A 19,535-nucleotide genomic window follows, 5' to 3' on the forward strand; every position below is an offset into this window, starting at 1 on the left:
CAGACAACTAAATTACTGTCAAACACACAGGGTTTATTTCTAAACACACGGTAAAGGGGGGAGCAGGGAAAGGGGCTGAGCTGGACCCAAGGAAAGAAATAATAAGTATCCAAAAACACCCCTAAGCTAGACTAGCCTATTTCAACAACAGCTAACTAACTAACCAAAAATACAGTGGGTGGTCCGCCCAGTTCTAACTAGTGTTTTTAACAAAGTATTCCTACGGGTAAAGTATGCCCATGGGCGACTTATCTTGGTACCCCCTTTTCCCACCGTCAAACAAACACCATAACAAAACCAATACTCACAGGTGGGGACAAAGTGACATGTAGTTGCAAACCAAACAAGAGATCTATAGACAGATGGCATTGACAGAGAGATTGAGCTCCAGAGAAAACAACTGACAGGGTTTTTAAACCAAGGGAAAGGGAATGTGATTGGGTAAGGGAAAAGGAGCAGGTGTCTTCCAATTAGCGACTGATTGGGGAATGATGATTGTCACCTGTGAGTAGGGGAGAAGGAGAGAAAAGAAATTCACACAGGATACACACAGAATACTTGTATCCGTAACAAAAGAAACTTTTACTTTTTCCGTAAAGTTTTTTTGAAATCTGACAGGGGTTGCATTAAGGAGAAGTGGATCTAAATTTCCATGCATAACAGTTGTATCTTTGTATCTTTTAGCAATGTTTATTATGAGTATTTCTGTAAATTGATGTGGCTCTCTGCAAAATCACCGGATGTTTTGGAACTACTGAACATAACGCGCCAATGTAAACTCAGATTTTTGGATATAAATATGAACTTTACCGAACAAAACCTACATGTATTGTGTAACATGAAGTCCTATGAGTGTCATCTGATGAAGATCATCAAAGGTTAGTGATTTACTTTTATCTATATTTCAGCTTTTTGTGACTCCTCCCTTTGGCTGGAAAAATGGCTGTGTTTTTCTGTGACTTGGGTCTGACCTAACATAATCGTTTGGTTTGCTTTCGTCGTAAAGCCTTTTTGAAATCGGACACTGTGGCTGGATTTACAACAAGTGTATCTTTAAAATGGTGTAAAATACTTGTATGTTTGAGGAATTTTAATTATGGGATTTCTGTTGTTTTGAATTTGGCGCCCTGCAATGGCTGTTGACGAGGTGAGACGCTACTGTCCAACATACCCTAGAGAAGTTAAGAAAAGAAGACAGCAAAATTATTTTTTAATTTTTTATTTGCGGATAGGCAGGGGCTTACTTTGCTTATGGTATTCCATCGTATTCGATGATGACTTCCACTTCTGAGTTAATGGTGAATTATTTGGTAACTAAAGTCCAATCCGAGATCCACAAACTTTATTTCATTTGGAGCATATGCAGTCTGTGTTGGCAGGGGCAGGCATGGTTGTATGTCTCCTGGGCTGTTTTTGCTGTCTCTTTGTGCTCCTCTCCTCCTCCCACCTCTGTACACTGCTCTGGCAGAACTGCCGCCAGGTGAAACGGTTGGCAGCACTATCCTCTAGGTCTGTAGGTTTTATGTTTCACTTCTTCAGCAACGTTTTTAGCTGGTCCTTGTAGTGCTTCATCTGCCGCCTTACAGACCCCCGGCCAAGATGTAGCTGGCCATACAGGATCCTCCACGTCAAGCGCTCCTGAGACATTCTAATGACATGCCCAAGCCAGCGCAGTTGGTGTTGGGTGACCATGGCCGCCATACTCTTGCAGTTGGTCTTATCAAGTATTTCTGTATGGGGCACTTGGTTGCACCAGGTGATTCCCAGGATGTGCTGCAGGCATCTTATGTGGAATCGCTCAAGCTACTTGTTGTGGTGACTGTAAGTGACCCAGGCACCCCTCAGGGCACCCCTCAGCAGGAAAAACAGAACTAGACAATAATTTGTGCCAGGTGTGATACCCCTCCTAAATAGCTCGGGCTAATGTTCCTATCGACTCAGTAAGGCCAGCAGGCTAGTCTTTAGAAATATTTTTTTATTGGTATGTAGCTGTTATGAAAGTTGTATTGTCAATTTTGTTTTGTATTTAAATGCCACTTTAAATGTATACATAACACTGCAACATCATTTCCCCATGGGGACAATAAAGTAAGTAAAGCTTCACAGCTGTAAAGAAGTGTGGTGATGCAGACGGCTTGATAGACGGCAACTTTGGTGTGGAGGTGGAGATCCCTGTTTTGGAAGACCCTGCACCTGAGTTTCCCGAAGGCAGCTGATGCTTGCTTGATCTTATTTTGAATTTCGAGGTCGATGCTGCAGTCCTCAGAGAGAATGCTGCCCAGGTATTTGAAGGACGGAACTATTGCCAGTCATATGTGTTCAATGGTGAAGACAGACATGGTGGGTAGACGGCTGGATCTCCATTGGCAGACTACCTCTGTCTTGGTGGTGTTGATAGACAGTCCCATCCTGCTATAGACCCTCACAGCCGCTACAAGGATGAGCTGAAGGTCTTCCGGAGTGTTGGCCACAAGAACACAGTCATCAGCATAGTGCAGCTCAAGAATCCACTCCGTCAAAACCTTGGTGGTTGCTTGGAACCTTCTGATGTTAAATAGGTTTCCATCCAGCCTGTCCATCGCAACACCGCTGCTGTCCTCAAGCTCCTTGTGGAGAAGCTGGGTGACACATAGGAGGAAGATGTTAAAGAGTACCGGTGCCAGCACACACTCCTGCCTCACACCGATGCTTACTCCAAAGGGCACTGACTCCTGCACTCTAATGGCCACTCGAGCCATCATCCCACCATTTTTTAAGGGGTGGATCAGCTTAATATTGCGGAAAGAATGTTGCTTCCATCAATGTAATTGTCTGCATCATTTCCAATCCCCCATATTTTTTGGGGTAAATATATCCATACACGCATGCATACATATACACATATATACATACACATACCTATATAGACATACTTTTTAAAAGAAAATACCTTTATTATTATTCCCCGCAAACCCTACCACCGATCCCCCAATTGGAGTAAACAAATAAACACTTCTGCTTTTACCTTCAATTTATACATCTTATACACACTTTACAATAGTTCTCTCTTGTTTGGTCTTAGTCCTTCCTCTATTTCTGATGTCCATCCAGTTTGATTTCTATTTGTAACTGTGCTATTTCACAAAAGTTCCAAACCTATATACATTTTACAGATCCCGTATGTTTTACATTGTTTATCTTGTTATTAGTCCCACCCTTCAGCTCCATTCAACCCCTCCCATCTATCTCTCAACATCATCCATTTCGGATTTCTATTTGCCATATCTTTTTCAACTGTGCTGTGATGATTCACAAAATAATTGAACCTTCCTATTCTCATAGCTTGTACAGATTGTAGATTAAAAATAAACATTTTTGCTAAAATAATTATTATATTGATTGATTGACTATGGCTTTTCAAATCACCCAGTATTGCTATCTGTAGCGTTAGTTCTAGGCAAATGTTGCAATTCTTCGGAATTCCTGGACTTGTGACCAAAACGAGCTACATATGGACAATACCAAAATAAATGATCTAATGACTCTGCCTCCTCACAGCAGAATCTGCAGAGCTGGGAAGATTGTATCCCCCATATATATAACATTCTATTAGTTGCAAGAATTTTGTATAGTAATTTAAATAGAAAAATTTGAAGTTTGGAATCTGGCGTTGTTTTGCGTATCAATTCATAAACCATGTGCCATGGAATGGGTACATCGCAAATCTCTTCCCAACTATTTTGCAATTTATATGGCGCAGCTGTCAGTTTTTTGGTCCTTAAATGAAATTGGTATATGTTTTTATTTATCACACTTTTCTTTAACCATTTTATGTTCTTTAATACAGGGCCAACATACCAAGTTCCTTACTTTTTTCCCCTTCTACTTGCCTCTTCCATTTTTGTGGTAATGCTGCAATTAATTGGTTGTAATTTTGGGTAGAGCAGACATTTCCATATGTCTGTGTTAGCTGCATGTGTGACAACTCCACCAGTCCTATTTATGATACCATTCACTAAAATTATACCTTTTTTAAAAACATTTCTTCAATAAATAGTTTTTTTAATCAATTAGTATATTTGAATTTAACCACAATATTTGTTGTAGTATTTGTTCTGTCATTTCAGGTGGAATAAACTGAAATTGCAACCAACTTTCTAAGGCTTGTTTAAAAAAGAAAGATATTTTGGAGATTATTTCCTTGTCAAACAACCGAAAGTGAGCAGGTGTAATCTGAATAAAGGGAAAAAGGCCCTTCTTGAACATAGGATGAGACATTCGTACCAATTTACTAGAGAACCAGTTTGGATTTAAGTATAACTTTTGTATGACTGATGCCTTTAGTGAGAGGTCTAATGCTTTAATATTTAATAATTTCTGCCCTCCGAATTCATATCCGTTATATAAATAGGCCCTTTTAATTTGATCTGGCTTGCCGTTCCAAATAAATTTGAATATGTTTTGTTCATATAATTTAAAAAGCAGGTCACTAGGTGTAGGCAAAACCATAAGCAAATAGGTAAACTGTTATATGACTAAAGAGTTAATCAGGGTGATTTTTCCACAAATAGACAGGTATTTTCCTTTCCATGGTAGCAAGATCTTATCTATTTTTGCTAACTTTCTACAAAAATTTATTGGAGTGAGATTATTTATTTCTTTTGGGATTTGTATACCGAGTATGTCCACATCTCCGTCAGACCATTTAATTGGTCAACTACATGGTAATGTAAAATGTGCATTTTTTTAGGGATCCTATACGTAATATGGTACATTTATCATAATTTGGTTTTAATCCAGAGAGGATAGCAAAAGTATCTAGATCCTCTAAGAGGCCGTGGAGAGACGACTCTGATTGTGATTTTAAAAGAAAACATGAATCATCAGCGTAAAATGACACCTTAGTTTTTAAGCCACGGATTTCTAATCCCTTAATATTATTGTTTGATCTCATCTTAACAGCTAACATTTCGATGGCAATAATAAATAGATATGCCGATAGTGGACAACCTTGTTTTACTCCTCTAGATAGTTTTAAACTTTCTGAGATGTAGCCATTATTTACTATTTTACACCTAGGGTTACTATACATAACTTTAACCCATTTTATAAGAGATTCCCCAAAATTGAAATATTCTAGGCATTTATATATAAACTCCAGTCATACTTTATCAAAAGCCTTTTCAAAATCAGCTATGAAAACCAGGCCTGGTGTCCCCGATATTTCATAGTATTCTATTGTTTCCAGTACTTGTCTTATATTATCTCCAATGTATCGTCCATGTAAAAAACCTGTCTGATTAGGATGAATAATATGACAATACTTTTTTAATTCTAAGCGCCAAGCATTTTGCTAGGATTTTTGCATCCCAACACTGAAGTGTAAGAGGTCTCCAATTTTTTAAATGGACTGGATCTTTATATATACCACTTGGGTCCTGTTTCAGTAATAATGATATCAGACCTTCTTGTTGCTTGTCTGATAATCTACGATTTATATAGGAGTGGTTAAAACAAGCTAATAATGGTCCTTTGAGTATATCAAAAAAGTTTTGTATACTTCCACTGGTATGCCATCCAGCCCTGGAGTTTTCCCATCCTTAAAGGCCCCAATTGCATCAAGCAGTTCCTCCTCTGTAATTTGGCCTTCACATGAGTCTTTCTGTACAGATGTTAATTTTACATTATTATTATTAGGGAAAAAATCCATACAATTAGTTTCAGTTAGTGGAGATGGAGGAGCCTGAAACGAAAACATATTCTTAAAGTACTTTACTTCCTCTTTCAAAATATATTTTGGTGAATCATGCGTGACTCCATCATTTGTAACAAGTTTTAATAAAAAAAAATTGGTAGCATTTCTATATTGAAGATTGAAAAATAATTTGGTGCATTTTTCCCAATATTCCATCCAGTTCGCTTTATTTTTATAATATATTACATATATTCTTGAATATATATTCTTGAATAAGTTCATATCATTTCTTTCTGTTTTTCCTCTAACTTATTCTGTGCCTCTATGGTACCGTTTTTATTGCTATCTAACTGTACTGTTAGTCCTTTAATTTCCTTTGTTAATGTGGACTCTTTTGATCTAAATTGCTTTTGTTTTATAGATGAGTACTGAATTGCATGGCCTCTAAAGGCACACTTAAAAGTGTCCCATACAATACGGGGATCTGCTGTACCTATGTTATGTCTGACAAAGTCAGTTATAAATTCTTCTGTCCTAGTTCTAAACTATTTATCATCTAGTAGGCTTTGATTAAATTTCCAATATCCTTGCGCACGTGGAAATTCTGTAAGAGTAATATATATGCCAATTATGTGATGATCCGACCGCATTCTGTCCCCTATCAACACTTTTTAAACTTTTGGTGCCAGAGAGAATAGTATAAGAAAGTAGTCAAGACGACTAGCTTGATTAAGCCTCCGCCATGTATATCTCACTAGGTCAGGGTATTTAAGCCTCCATATATCCACTAATTCCAATATATCCATGAATCATGATTTCCTTAAGTGCCTGAGGGTGATAGTTTGTAGTGTGATTTCCTTTCCGGTCCATAGAGGTATTTAAGACCGTATTAAAATCTCCCACCATAATAATAGAGTCTAGTGTTGCTTGTAGAGTTGATAAATTCTTATATATATTTTCAAAGAAGCTTGGATCATCATTATTCGGACCGTATAGGTTAATAAGCCATATGTTTATTGTCCAATAACATATTTAAAATAATCCATCTACCTTGAGGATTTGTTTTAACAATTTGCACATTTGGATCAAAAGGATTGTTAATTAAAACCATCACCCCTTTTGAATTTCTTTGCCCATGGGAGAAATATATTTCGCCCCCCCAGTTCTTTTTCCACAACTTCATCTAAAACTGTTGAATGGGTTTCCTGTAAACAATAGATATTATATTCCTTCTCTTTTAGCCAGGTAAATACTGATCGTATTTTCTTATCTGCTAGGCCATTACAATTGTAACTGGCTATACTTATTTCACCACTTACCATAATGAGACACAACTTTCAATTATTTTTAATCAAAATATATGTGTGTAAACGTACCATTAAAAAGTAACATGATGATTGAGTGTCTATATAGCTGTACCATGATATTTGCATTTCTACTAAGTAAACCTCCAATTGGTCCCTACTATTCTACCCGCTAAAAGCCCTCCTCATCCCGGGTTGGGTTGTCATCCCAATGCCCGGCAGACCACCCTCGACCCCCTGTATCCCATAGCCCTGAACCGACTGGGATCCATCCTTTGAAGAGAGCACACAGTGCCATTTACCGAATTGAAGTAGATCAACTGCCAAATGCATTTCCATCGCCCTCATCTCGATTTGTATTATATATACTGTAGCTGTGGAACATCCTCTATTATCCCTAACATCTTTTACTCCTTCACAACAGTTGTGGGATACACACATACACCCACACACACTCAACCCTTACCCCCACAAAACCATAAACTCACTTTCTCAACAATTGCACCATCCCAGAGCCCAACTCAAGATAGGTCTTGATTTACAAATGCACTTGCAGCTGCATGAGGAGGCCTGCAAGACCGCGCAAAAAAATGGGCAAAAATTGAGAGATTTCATTTACCATTGTCACATCCTAGATGATGGAGGTCAAATGTACACATTTTCGCTGAAACACCCACAATACGGTCACCCGTGTTGACCATATTCCCAAGCATCTCCATGCAGTCCGACTTTGATTTTGTGCCACTAGGGTCACAATAATATACCCCCTCTCTGAATGTTCGAGTGTGACCCCCTCCCCATGGGTTACTGCAGCTAGTGTTGCCAGCACTGCCACTGCCTGGGTAGGGGCACCCCACCGGAATCCCCACCGGCTAGGTACAAGGTTGTCAAGGTTCTAATTAGAAGCTTTGAGAATTTCTTTGTGTAGTATGCTCTCCCTTTAGGGGGCTTTGGCTTTGCAGGACCAACCCTGCCAAGCAGGCTCAGAATCTTGAGGGGGCAGTGCTGCTCTTGGTCTCTGACCTCATTTTGGCTGCATACAGACCGCTTACAGCAGGCACATAAAACAGTTAAGGACTTCTTCTTAGTATCTGGGTCATTCAGGTGGGGGTCTAGGGTATAGGGTCATGGACCATACCATTAAAATAGGATCATAAATAAATAATTAGATATCATTTATTTTGATAATGTAGTTCCCCATGATAGGACAATAATAAATCAAATGTATCATTTATTATAAAAATGTTCCACCATGATAGGACAATAAATAAATAAGACGTATAATTCGTTATAAAAGTATATCCATCATCTGAACAACATTGAAAGCCCTCTCATACCCCGGCTCACAGCAATACATTGGCTCTGGGATATGCAACCATTTCATTACTCACTCACTCAACTTTCCAAACATAACAAATAAAAAATAAAAAACACACACCACACCATCCACACATACTGTGCCTTCTGTTTACTTAGTATTTATCTTCACTATGTTGAATTAGTGCTTGTGTGTTCAATTAGTTATATGTGAAGATATATAGAAAAGCTATATTTTTTATTGTATTGTTACAATCCATAACCGGGCTAGAATTGTGTTTATTTTCCTCATCTATGAGAACTTTGTAATTTTTAAAATAACCATGGAGTAGTCTTTGTGTCTCTGAACAACTGGTTATCAATATATAGTTTATCAACGACGAGAGCTACTCGTTTCGCTTTTAATCTATTTTCTTTGAAAATTGGATACAGAACTTTACGCCGTTCTTCAATTTCCTTCGGAAACTGATCATTCATGCCAATTTTGGTCCCAGCAAGTCTTTTACCCAGGCTTTTAACCATTATTTTATCTTTAAATGAAGCAAATTTGGCAACGATTGGACGTTCATACCTTTGGCCTCTCTGTCCGAAGCGGTGTACACGTTCAAGTTGGATTTTGTCGATAACTTTGCGTTGGACCTGAAGCGCTGTAAGGAGGAACTCTAACTACAGATTCAGGAACTTCCCCTTCTTTTTCCTGGATACCTGTAAGTACCAGATACTCTCTCATGGATCTAGTTTGTATGTCCAGTAAGGCTTCCCTCAGAACGGTGTTCTCCTTTTTAATTTCATTCATTTCGGTTTCAATCTTATTGACTGTCCCTCTTAGCTTGTGTGTTTCCTTCTCCAATGTTGCAGCTTTTTCATCACTCATCTCGAGGCTTGCCTTCAACTGTTTTATATCCTTACTAACTAATTCAAGTATACCCAGTTTGTCATTTATTGATTTTAACAGATCGGTTTCGACCTTTACCATTCCCGGTGGTGAAAATATTAAATCGTCTGTGTGTGTAGAAGAGTCACGTTTCCGTTTTGAAATCGGTTCCCCTGTCTTACTCTCCGTCATGTTTGGGTGTTGCTTGTTTTCGTAATATTTGTCGATAAATGTCTCTAGTCTTAAGATTTGTTTTGTGTTATTATCCAGATTGAAGGTTATCACCCACCAGATGATGTAGTGCTAATATTTTAGTCTAACTTGCCGATATTGAATATTACGTTGTATCTTGAGGTGCTCTACATAACTTCGTCCAGTCCGCGATTACCTTTACGTCCGCCACGTCCGCCCTCTCTGGATCGAGCACTTTTGTATGGAGTAAAAAAGTACATTATTTTCGTTAGCAATGTAGTGAAGTAAAAGTTGTCAAAAATATAAATAGTAAAGTATATTACAGATATATTACAAAAAATGATTTAAGGAAAAATACTTTAAAGTACTACTTAAGTACTTTACACCACTGACTGTACTAAACAGTGTGTAAAAAGAGATCTTATATTGATAGCTACTGACAGCAAAACAACTTACTCGTTTGTCATTTAGTCCTGGTCCAGCTGGTCTAGGCTGCCGCCACTGCTTGCTGGTCTTGCAATAATTTTTCTTGCAGTCTCAACTTGTCTTCAGTGTATTCCGGCTGAAATAAATAGGGCTGTATGTTCCTATGTAAAAGAACTTTAAAAAATGTTTTGTCGTCCACCTCTTGGAAAGAAGAATTTTCAGAAGTAACCATTGTAGCTAAATATTTAGCAATCTCGGATAGACAGTGCACTATAACATACTGTAGCTCCTGTGAACCTGTAAACTAGTACCACCCCTGTTTTGAAAAGCCTGCCTTTAAGGCTGGTAACAAGGAAGTATGGCTCCCGTCAGGCTGTAGTCTTCACAAAGCCAGGGAAAACTAGTCAACCTAGATATCCTGTAATGTCCTTGCAGATAGGAACATGGTTGAGACAAGTCCAGTGGCTCTATTGCACAAGGATAACCATATCTACTCACTGCTTGTGTGATTGTGCAATCGGCAAAACACAAAGGCCACAATAATTGCTACAAAACATGGCTCCATTCGTAGATCAGAGGGCAGTCTCAATCAACCATTGACATCATTGGTTGAACTCTCCCGACATGAAAAATACAAACTATAGTGCATAATTATGTCTGAATCACCCTCTCATCACTCTTAATTAGGTAGGACGACTGGAAAAACACCCCAAATAGTTTCCCTTTAACAAGCATCATCCTCCATATTGCTTTAACTGAGTCTGGGCTTTCATGTCAGTGAAGAGATGGAGGAAAGGAGACAATGACAGAGGAAGCCTGTTTAAACTTTTAAACCACTTAGGACTCCCCACTCAGTACTATTGGTCTTTGTGATTTTGGTGTCTGTTTGGTTCAGTTGCTTTTGATGGGCCGCAGCTGTGGTAAACTCTCATTATGGTTGACCGTTCTCTCCTTGGATAAAATATTTATATGTGAACATATTCCTTTTTGATGAACTATTTAAGACTTAAAGAAATGTTGATTTGAAGGTCTAGGGTGGAACATTTGAGACTCTTTAAAGGGAGATTAGATTAGTTCAACCAAATTACAAAATTATACATTTGTTTCCTTACCCTGTAAGCAGTCTATGGACAAGGTATGACAGCAATCCATGATTGTGTAATTTTGTAATTTGGGTGAACTATCCCTTAAATAACCATATTGATTGAGTCCTTGTGAACCACCAACCTTTGTTAAGAGACACCCCTACAGCAGGGTCTCCTAAACCTTTGAAGCTGCAACCCTTCTCAATTAATTTAAAATTTACTGATAAAGAAAACAATATTTCTAGGAATATATCCCTCAGACTTTAGCTGTGTGACAGACTGGAACTAGCCATGACCCACCGGTTGTGTAACACTGCTTTGAAGAGAGCATTCAGAGTATCAAAGCTAGTTGAACATATACGGTAAAGAATAACCTGTCAGATCTCTGATGATTGCCTCTGGGCTCATAAACCTCTTGACATTTAAGACTGTCACTGGACTGGTGCTGGGCTCCTCACTAGCCTATACGGAGGGACCTTGGAGCAAAGACAGCATTGGTAAGACTCCCCAGCTCTGCTCTACCTTAAGTGTTATACCAGTAATTCTGTATAACCTCCACTACTGTTTAGCCAAAGTGCATGATTTATAACATGTCAAATGGCTCCCTAGATGTTTAACTGGAAATACTGTACATACTGTTTATACTGGGTTTACTGGATACCAGATATAAATTGTGTTTGTGAAGGAGTAAAAGCATTATCCATGTAAGGACATTGGAATTATTATCCTGTTTTGCTTTCTGAAAAGCATCCAATAGATCCTTGAATCTGGACCGAGAGTAAATCTGTTTTTCATCTCATAGTTACCATGTGAGGTTAAAGCTCCTCTTTTAACAGCTGAGCACTGAAGACATTAGTGAGGAAAACCTGTCATGATTAAAGGTTTGTGTTACATTACTTCCCAGGCAAACACACAAATGACCTAATAACTGGACTGACGTGCGTGTGTGCGATACGTTACATTAGCACCTGTGTGTGTGTGTTGTGTCCTGAGTTGCGTGTCCGCAAACTCGCATGCACTCCCTTGAAGTTGTAACCAAACAATCAAACTGTCCACTGCTGACAATAGCGGTGCATGGGTAAAATCACCGGGGAAGCAAAGCCAGGAATAAAATGCCATATTACAACCTACAGTGGTAAGAAAAAGTATGTGAACCCTTTGGAATTACCTGGATTTCTGCATAAATTTGACATAGAATTTGATCTGATCTTCATCTAAGTCACAACAATAGACAAACACAGTGTGCTTAAACTAATAACACACAAATTATTGTATTTTTCTTGTCTTTACTGAATACATAATTTAAACATTCACAGTGTAGGTTGGAAAAAGTGTGTGAACCCTTAGGATAATGACTTTTCCAAAAACTAATTGGAGTCAGGAGTCAGCTAACCTGTAGTCCAATCAATGAGATGAGATTGGAGATGTTGCCCTACAACAACAAAAAACCTCACAAAATTTGATTTTGCTATTCACAAGAAGCATTGCCTGATGTGAACCATTCCTCGAACAAAAGAGATCTCAGAAGATCTAAGATTAAGATTTGTTGACTTGCATAAACCTGGAAAGGGTTACAAAAGTATCTCTAAAGGCCTTGATGTTCATCAGTCCACGGTAAGACAAAGTGTCTATAAATGGAGAAAGTTCAGCACTGTTGCTACTCTCCCTAGGAGTGGCCGTCCTGCAAAGATGACTGCAAGAGCTCAGAGCAGAATGGTCAATGAGGTTACGAAGAATCCTAGAGTGTCAGCTAAAGACTTACAGCAATCTCTGGAAGATGCTAACATCAATGTTGACGAGTCTACAATACGTAAAACACTGAACAAGAATGGTGTTCATGGGAGGACACCATGGAAGAAGCCACTGCTGTCCAAAAAAAACATTGCTGCACATCTGAAGTTCGCAAAAGAGCACTTGGATGTTCCACAGCGCTACTGGCAAAATATTCTGTGGACAGATTAAACTAAAGTTGTGTTGTTTGGAAGGAACACAAAACACTATGTGTGGAGAAAAAAAGGCACAGCACATCAACATCAACCTCATCTCAACTGTAAACTATGGTGGAGGAAGCGTCATGGTTTGGGGCTGCTTTGCTGCCTCAGGGCCTGGACAGCTTGCTATCATCGACGGAAAAATGAATTCCCAAGTTTATCAAGACATTTTGCAGGAGAATGTAAGGCTATCTGTCCGCCAATTGAAGCTCAACAGAAGTTAGGTGATGCAACAGGACAACAACCCATTAGACAGATGTAAATCAACAACAGAATGGCTTGAACAGAAGAAAATACGCCTTCTGGAGTGGCCCAGTCAGTCCTGACCTCAACCCGATTGAGATGCTGTGGCCTGACCTCAAGAGAACGGTTCACACCAGACATCCTTAGAATATTGCTGAACTGATACAGTTTTGTAAAGAGGGTTCACCTACTTTTTCCACCCTGCACTGTGAATGTTTACATGGTGTGTTCAATAAAGACATGAAAACGTATAATTGTTTGTGTGTTATCAGTTGAAACAGACTGTATTTGTCTACTGTTGTGACTTAGATGAAGATCAGATAAAATGTTATGACCATTACACCGTAGGTGTAACAGTATAGCTTCCGTCCCTCTCCTCACCCCTACCTGGGCTCGAACCAGGGACCCTCTGCACACAGACAAGTCACCCTCGAATTTATTCAGAAATCCAGGGAATTCTAAAGGGTCCACATACTTTTTCTTCCCACTGTATGTGTTGTGATAATTGCATTGTTTGCTCTATAACCTGTTAGTTCATATGCCTTGATACCTTGATAGGCCTAAGGCAGAGACAATAATAAGGCACAGCAGCAGAATAAATTAAATCACACCTGTCTGGTGAAGTGTGTGTGTGTTAGGATTGAATATTTTCTCGGTATTTTACAAATGTTCCATCCTGAGAACAAATCACTTTTTTCCAAGTAACCTGGTATTTCCCGCCAAAGCCGGAAGTGTCATTCAAAAGCATTATAAAGAATATACTGTAAATAGGCCTATGTCTGGATTTGATTAGAGCTTTGATCGAAAATTCAATCCCGACGCTACCTGAGCCCGATGAGCAATAAATTAAATACATTTGACAATTTAATGTATTTAACAATCAGCAAGCTCTTGCTGAATTTTAAATAAAGCAGCCAATAAAACTAACGGGGAGTTTGAAAGAAGAGCAAATGGCGGTAGGCTATAGCAGTTATTTATTCAGACACATCCAGTAACCATTCAATCTTCTTGAAAATAAGCATTTAAGGAGAGGCCAGAGGAGCACAAGGTGTGTGCATATTGTGCTAGATACAGAGGCTATAAGTTAGAAGCTTATTATGCATAACCCATCGTTAATTAGCTAAATATAGGGCCAATACTGCATTGAATTTATTACCTGAAAAATGTAGTCTAGGACATCTCGATATAGAGCTATATATCAATCTAGAACAGGATTATATATTTTGGATGCAATTTCAATGGAGTTGAGAGGGAGAGAAAGACTGCAAGAGAGTGCTCCGGAGCGCACTGATTTAAAGCAACGATATTCGAGTGATAGGCTGTTTTAAAGCTGAAATGTAAAAAATTATAATCTTTACAATAAAAAAAGAAGGTGACCACTGAAAGCCAGATGGAGATGGGTAAATTAGAGGTGCATTCTGTATTTATTGTCACGCCTGCTACCGCTCTTCTCCCCAGCATTGCGCACTCCTGCCATCATCATTGCGCACACCTGCCCCCCCCCCACCCCCCCGAACTCACCTGGACTCAATCACCTCTGTCATTACCTTCCCTATATCTGTCTGGTTCCCCGCTTCAGCATTAATGTTCATATGTCCTTGTATATCAGTGTGCTGACGCTGTTTCTGTCCTGTTAGCTGTCTGTTCCTATTAAATGTTTGACTCCCCGTACCTGCTTCTCAACCCCGGCGTCGGTACTTACATTGATATTACTATAGCATAGGCTATGCTGCAGCAAATGTGGCCTACCTGTCACAAGAAAAAAAGTTTCCATAAGATGATAGGTCTACATATTGAGATGGGCTGTCTGTCCCCACCCTGAGCGTTGATGATTCATCATGCAGAGGCCGTAGATAAGCCAGATTTAGACATCACACATAATTTAACAGTTCCATTTCACGCCATGCTGTTCATATAAATCATTTACAGGTTTCTCAGTTATTTATCCCAGGAAAAGAGTGGTTTTGGGCAGTAATTCCCGGTAAATCTCGATAACCTGGTTCCCGCCATTTAACCCTAGGGTGTGTGCAAGTAGAAAAAACTTGTTGACTCACCCTACTTGTAGAGAAACGCCAATATCATTCTCCTCTCTTTCATGTTACTGAAAAGGTCTATGACTCTGTCACACATTACAGGCTTTTATTTTTTGTTGTCCTAGGCTACCTGGCTAAAATGCTTACTCGCTAGCCTAACTTCCTTTCATGGGCAATGATGCGCCAGGCCAGTCTAACTACATGTTGAACTACTGAACAAAAATATAAAAGCAACATTCAACAATTTTCCTGAGTTACAGTTCATATAAGGAAATCAGTCAATTGAAATAAATTCATTAGGCCCTAATCTATGGATTTCATATGACTAGGCAGGGGCGCAGCCATGGATGGGCCTGGGAGGGCATAGGTCCACCCACTTGGGAGCCAGGCCCAGCCAATCAGAATTTGTTTTTCCCCACAAAAGGGCTTTATTACAGACTGAAATACTCCTTAGTTTCAATCGTTGTCCGGGTGGCTGGTCTCAGACGATCCCGCAGGTGAAGAAGCCGGATGTGGAGATCCTGGGCTGGCGTGGTTACAGGTGGTCTGCGATTGTGAGGCCGGTTGGACATACTGCCAAATTCTCTAAAACGATGTTGGAGGCAGCTTATGGTAGAGAAATTAACATTAAATTCTATGGCAACAGCTCTGGTGGACATTCCTGCAGTCAGCATGCCAGTTGCATGCTCCCTCAACTTGAGACACCTGTGGCTGTAATGCCCGCGGTGTAGTGGATGAAAGGAGTCAAACGCAGGAGACAGAGAGTTCAGAGTAGAGTTCCAAATTTAATTCCCCACACGGGTGAAAACACGACGCTACTCTAAAACAAATGCTTCACCACAAACAAAGTGAGAAACACGAAAATCACAAACCAACGTACACGTACCCTGACACACAAGAATGTACAGACTGTACACACAACAATCACCCAGCAGGCCGGGCTGCTGGGTAATAAAGCCCCACAAATCACCCTAACCACAAACAGGTGTCACTACTCAACAAAAAGGGAGGGGGAGGAAAAGTCAGTAGCAGCTAGTAGGCCGGTGACGACGACCGCCGAGCGCCACCCGAACAGGAAGGAGAGCCACCTTCGGTGGGAGTCGTTACAGTGGCATAGTGTTGTGTGACAAAACTGCACATTTTAGAGTGGCCTTTTATGTTCCCCAGCACAAGGTGTACCTGTGTAATCAGCTTCTTGATATGCCACACCTGCCAGGTGGATGGATTATCTTGACAAAGGAAAAATGCTCACTAACAGGGACATAAACAAATTTGTGCACAACATTTGAGAGAAATAAGCTTTTTGTGGATATGGACATTTTCTGGGATAGTTTATTTCAGTTCATGAAACATGGGACCAACACTTGGTTTTTATTTTTGTTCAGTATACATCTAGCTACATGTTAAACTTCCATCCTATCAGGCCAGGGGCATAATGTATGAATTTATGGTTGGGTCAGAATCACCATAATAAAGTCCAAAATCCTATCTCCATCCATGGCTATTTAGGAAGGGGCTGATTATTAAAACATTTTTGCTAGCCCTCAGAGGACAACGACACAACAAAAGGGTAACAATTCAAGTTTTTTCTGTCAATTACGTTTTGCTGTGATGTGATTGGTGTGAAGCCAAATCCATACTGGCTTCCCTTGACACTTTTTATTGGTGCACCAAGACCATTCACAGTTGAACTTAGTCAGTTTAGCTCAACGCTGATTATATTTTTATTTATATATTTATATATATATATATATATAGTTGAAGTCGGAAGATTACATACACTTAGGTTGTAGTCATTAAAACTCGTTTTTCAACCACTCCACAAATAGCTTGTTAACAAACTATAGTTTTGGCAAGTCGGTTAGGACATCTACTTTGTGCATGACACAAGTCATTTTTCCAAAAATTGTTTACAGATAGATTATTTCACTTAATTTACTGTATCACAATTCCAGTGGGTCAGAAGTTTACATACACTAAGTTGACTGTCCCTTTAAACAGCTTGGAAAATTCCAGAAAATTATGTGATGGCTTTAGAAGCTCCTGATAGGCTAATTGACATAATTTGAGTCAATTGGGGGTGTACCTGTGGATGTACTTCAAGGCCTAACTTCAAACTCAGTGCGTCTTTGCTTGACATCATGGGAAAATCAAAAGAAATCAGACATCAGAAATCAGACCTCAGAAAAAACATTGTAGACCTCCATAAATCTGGTTCATCCTTGAGAGCAATTTCCAAATGCCTGAAGGTACCACATTCATCTGTACAAACAATAGTATGCAAGTATAAACACCATGGGACCACGCAGCCGTCATACCGCTCAGGAAGGAGACGCGTTCTGTCTCCTAGAGATGAATGTACTTTGGTGCGAAAAGTGCAAATCAATCCCAGAACAACAGCAAAGGACCTTGTGAAGATGCTGGAGGAAACAGGTACAAAAGTATCTATATCCACAGTAAAACGAGTCCTATATCGACATAACCTGAAAGGCCGCTCAGCAAGAAAGAAGACACTGCTCCAAAACCGGCATAAAGCCAGACTACGGTTTGCAACTGCACATGGGGACAAAGATCATACTTTTTGGAGAAATGTCCTCTGGTCTGATGAAACAAAAATAGAACTGTTTGGCCATAATGACTATCGTTATGTTTGGAGGAAAAGGGGGAGTCTTGCAAGCCGAAGAACACCATCCCAACCGTGAAGCACGGGGGTGGCAGTATCATATTGTGTGGGTGCTTGAGGCAGGAAAATGATGTGGATATATTGAAGTAACATCTCAAGACGTCAGTCAGGAAGTTAAAGCTGGGTCACAAATGGGTCTTACAAATGGACAATGACCCCAAGCATACTTCCAAAGTTGTGGCAAAATGGCTGACGGACAACAAAGTCAAGGTATTGGAGTGGCCCACTGGGAATGTGATGAAAGAAATTAAAGCTGAAATAAATAATTCTCTCTACTATTCTGACATTTCACATTCTTAAAATAAAGTGGTGATCCTAACTGACCTAAAACAGGGAATATATATTAGGATTAAATGTCAGGAATTGTGAAACTGAGTTTAAATGTATTTGTCTAAGGTGTATGTAAACTTCTGACCTCAACTCTATATTGCCACTGACAATGACTTCATTGGTAGAAATCACCAGGTACAACCCTAAATCCGTAAACATGGGCACCCTCATAGATATTATCCTGACCAACTTGCCCTCCAAATACACCTCTGCTGTTTTCAATCAGGATCTCAGCAATCACTGCCTCATTGCCTGCATCCGCTATGGGTCCGCTGTCAAACGACCACCCGTCATCACTGTCAAACGCTCCCTAAAACATTTCTGCGAGCAGGCCTTTCTAATCGACCTGTCCCAGGTATCCTGGAAGGATATTGACCTCATCCCGTCAGTCGAGGATGCCTGGTCGTTCTTTAAAAGCAATTTCCTCACCATCTTAATCTAGGGTATGTGGGACGCTACCGTCCCACCTGGCCAACATCCGGTGAAATTGCAGAGCGCCAAATTCAAAAACAGAAATACTCATAATAAAAATTCATAAAACCTACAAGTGTTATACATCGGCTTAAAGATTAACTTCTTGTTAATCCAACCGTTGTGTCAGATTTCAAAAAGGCTTTACGGCGCAAGCATACCATGCGATTATCTGAGGACAGCGCCCAGCACACACAACATTACAAACCGTAACCAGCCAAGTAGAGGAGTAACAAAAGTCAGAAATAGCGATAAAATTAATCACTTACCTTTGATCTTCATATGATTGCACTCACAAGACTCCCAGTTACACAATAAATGTTTGTTGTGTTCTATAATGTCCCTCTTTATATCCAAAAACCTCAGTTTTGTTGGCGCGTTTTGTTCAGTAATCCATTGGCTCAAAGGCAGTCACAACAGGCAGACGAAAAATCCCAAAAGTATCAGTACAGTTCGTAGAAACATGTCAAACAATGTTTATAATCAATCCTCAGGTTGTTTTTAGTCATAATAATCAATAATATTTCAAAAGAAAAACAAGAAAAGCGCGCTCTCGGTCGCATGCAGCAAACAGGTCTGGGGATTTTCCACTATCCACTCACTCAGAGTGGTCTTACTCCCTCATTTTTCAGAATACTAGCCTGAAACAATTTCTAAAGACTGTTGACATCTAGTGGAAGCCATAGGAAGTGCAATCTGAGTCCTAAGTTATTGGATACTGTATAGGCAGTCAATGGAAAACTACAAAAAATCCCACTTCCTGGATGGATTTTTCTCAGGTTTTCGCCTGCCATATCAGTTCTGTTATACTCACAGACATTATTTTAACAGTTTTGGAAACTTTAGAGTGTTTTCTATCCAAATATGCATATACTATATGCATATCCTAGCTTCTGGGCCTGAGTAAGAGGC

Source organism: Salvelinus alpinus, chromosome 14, assembly GCF_045679555.1.
Source record: "Salvelinus alpinus chromosome 14, SLU_Salpinus.1, whole genome shotgun sequence".
Classification (NCBI taxonomy): domain Eukaryota; kingdom Metazoa; phylum Chordata; class Actinopteri; order Salmoniformes; family Salmonidae; genus Salvelinus; species Salvelinus alpinus.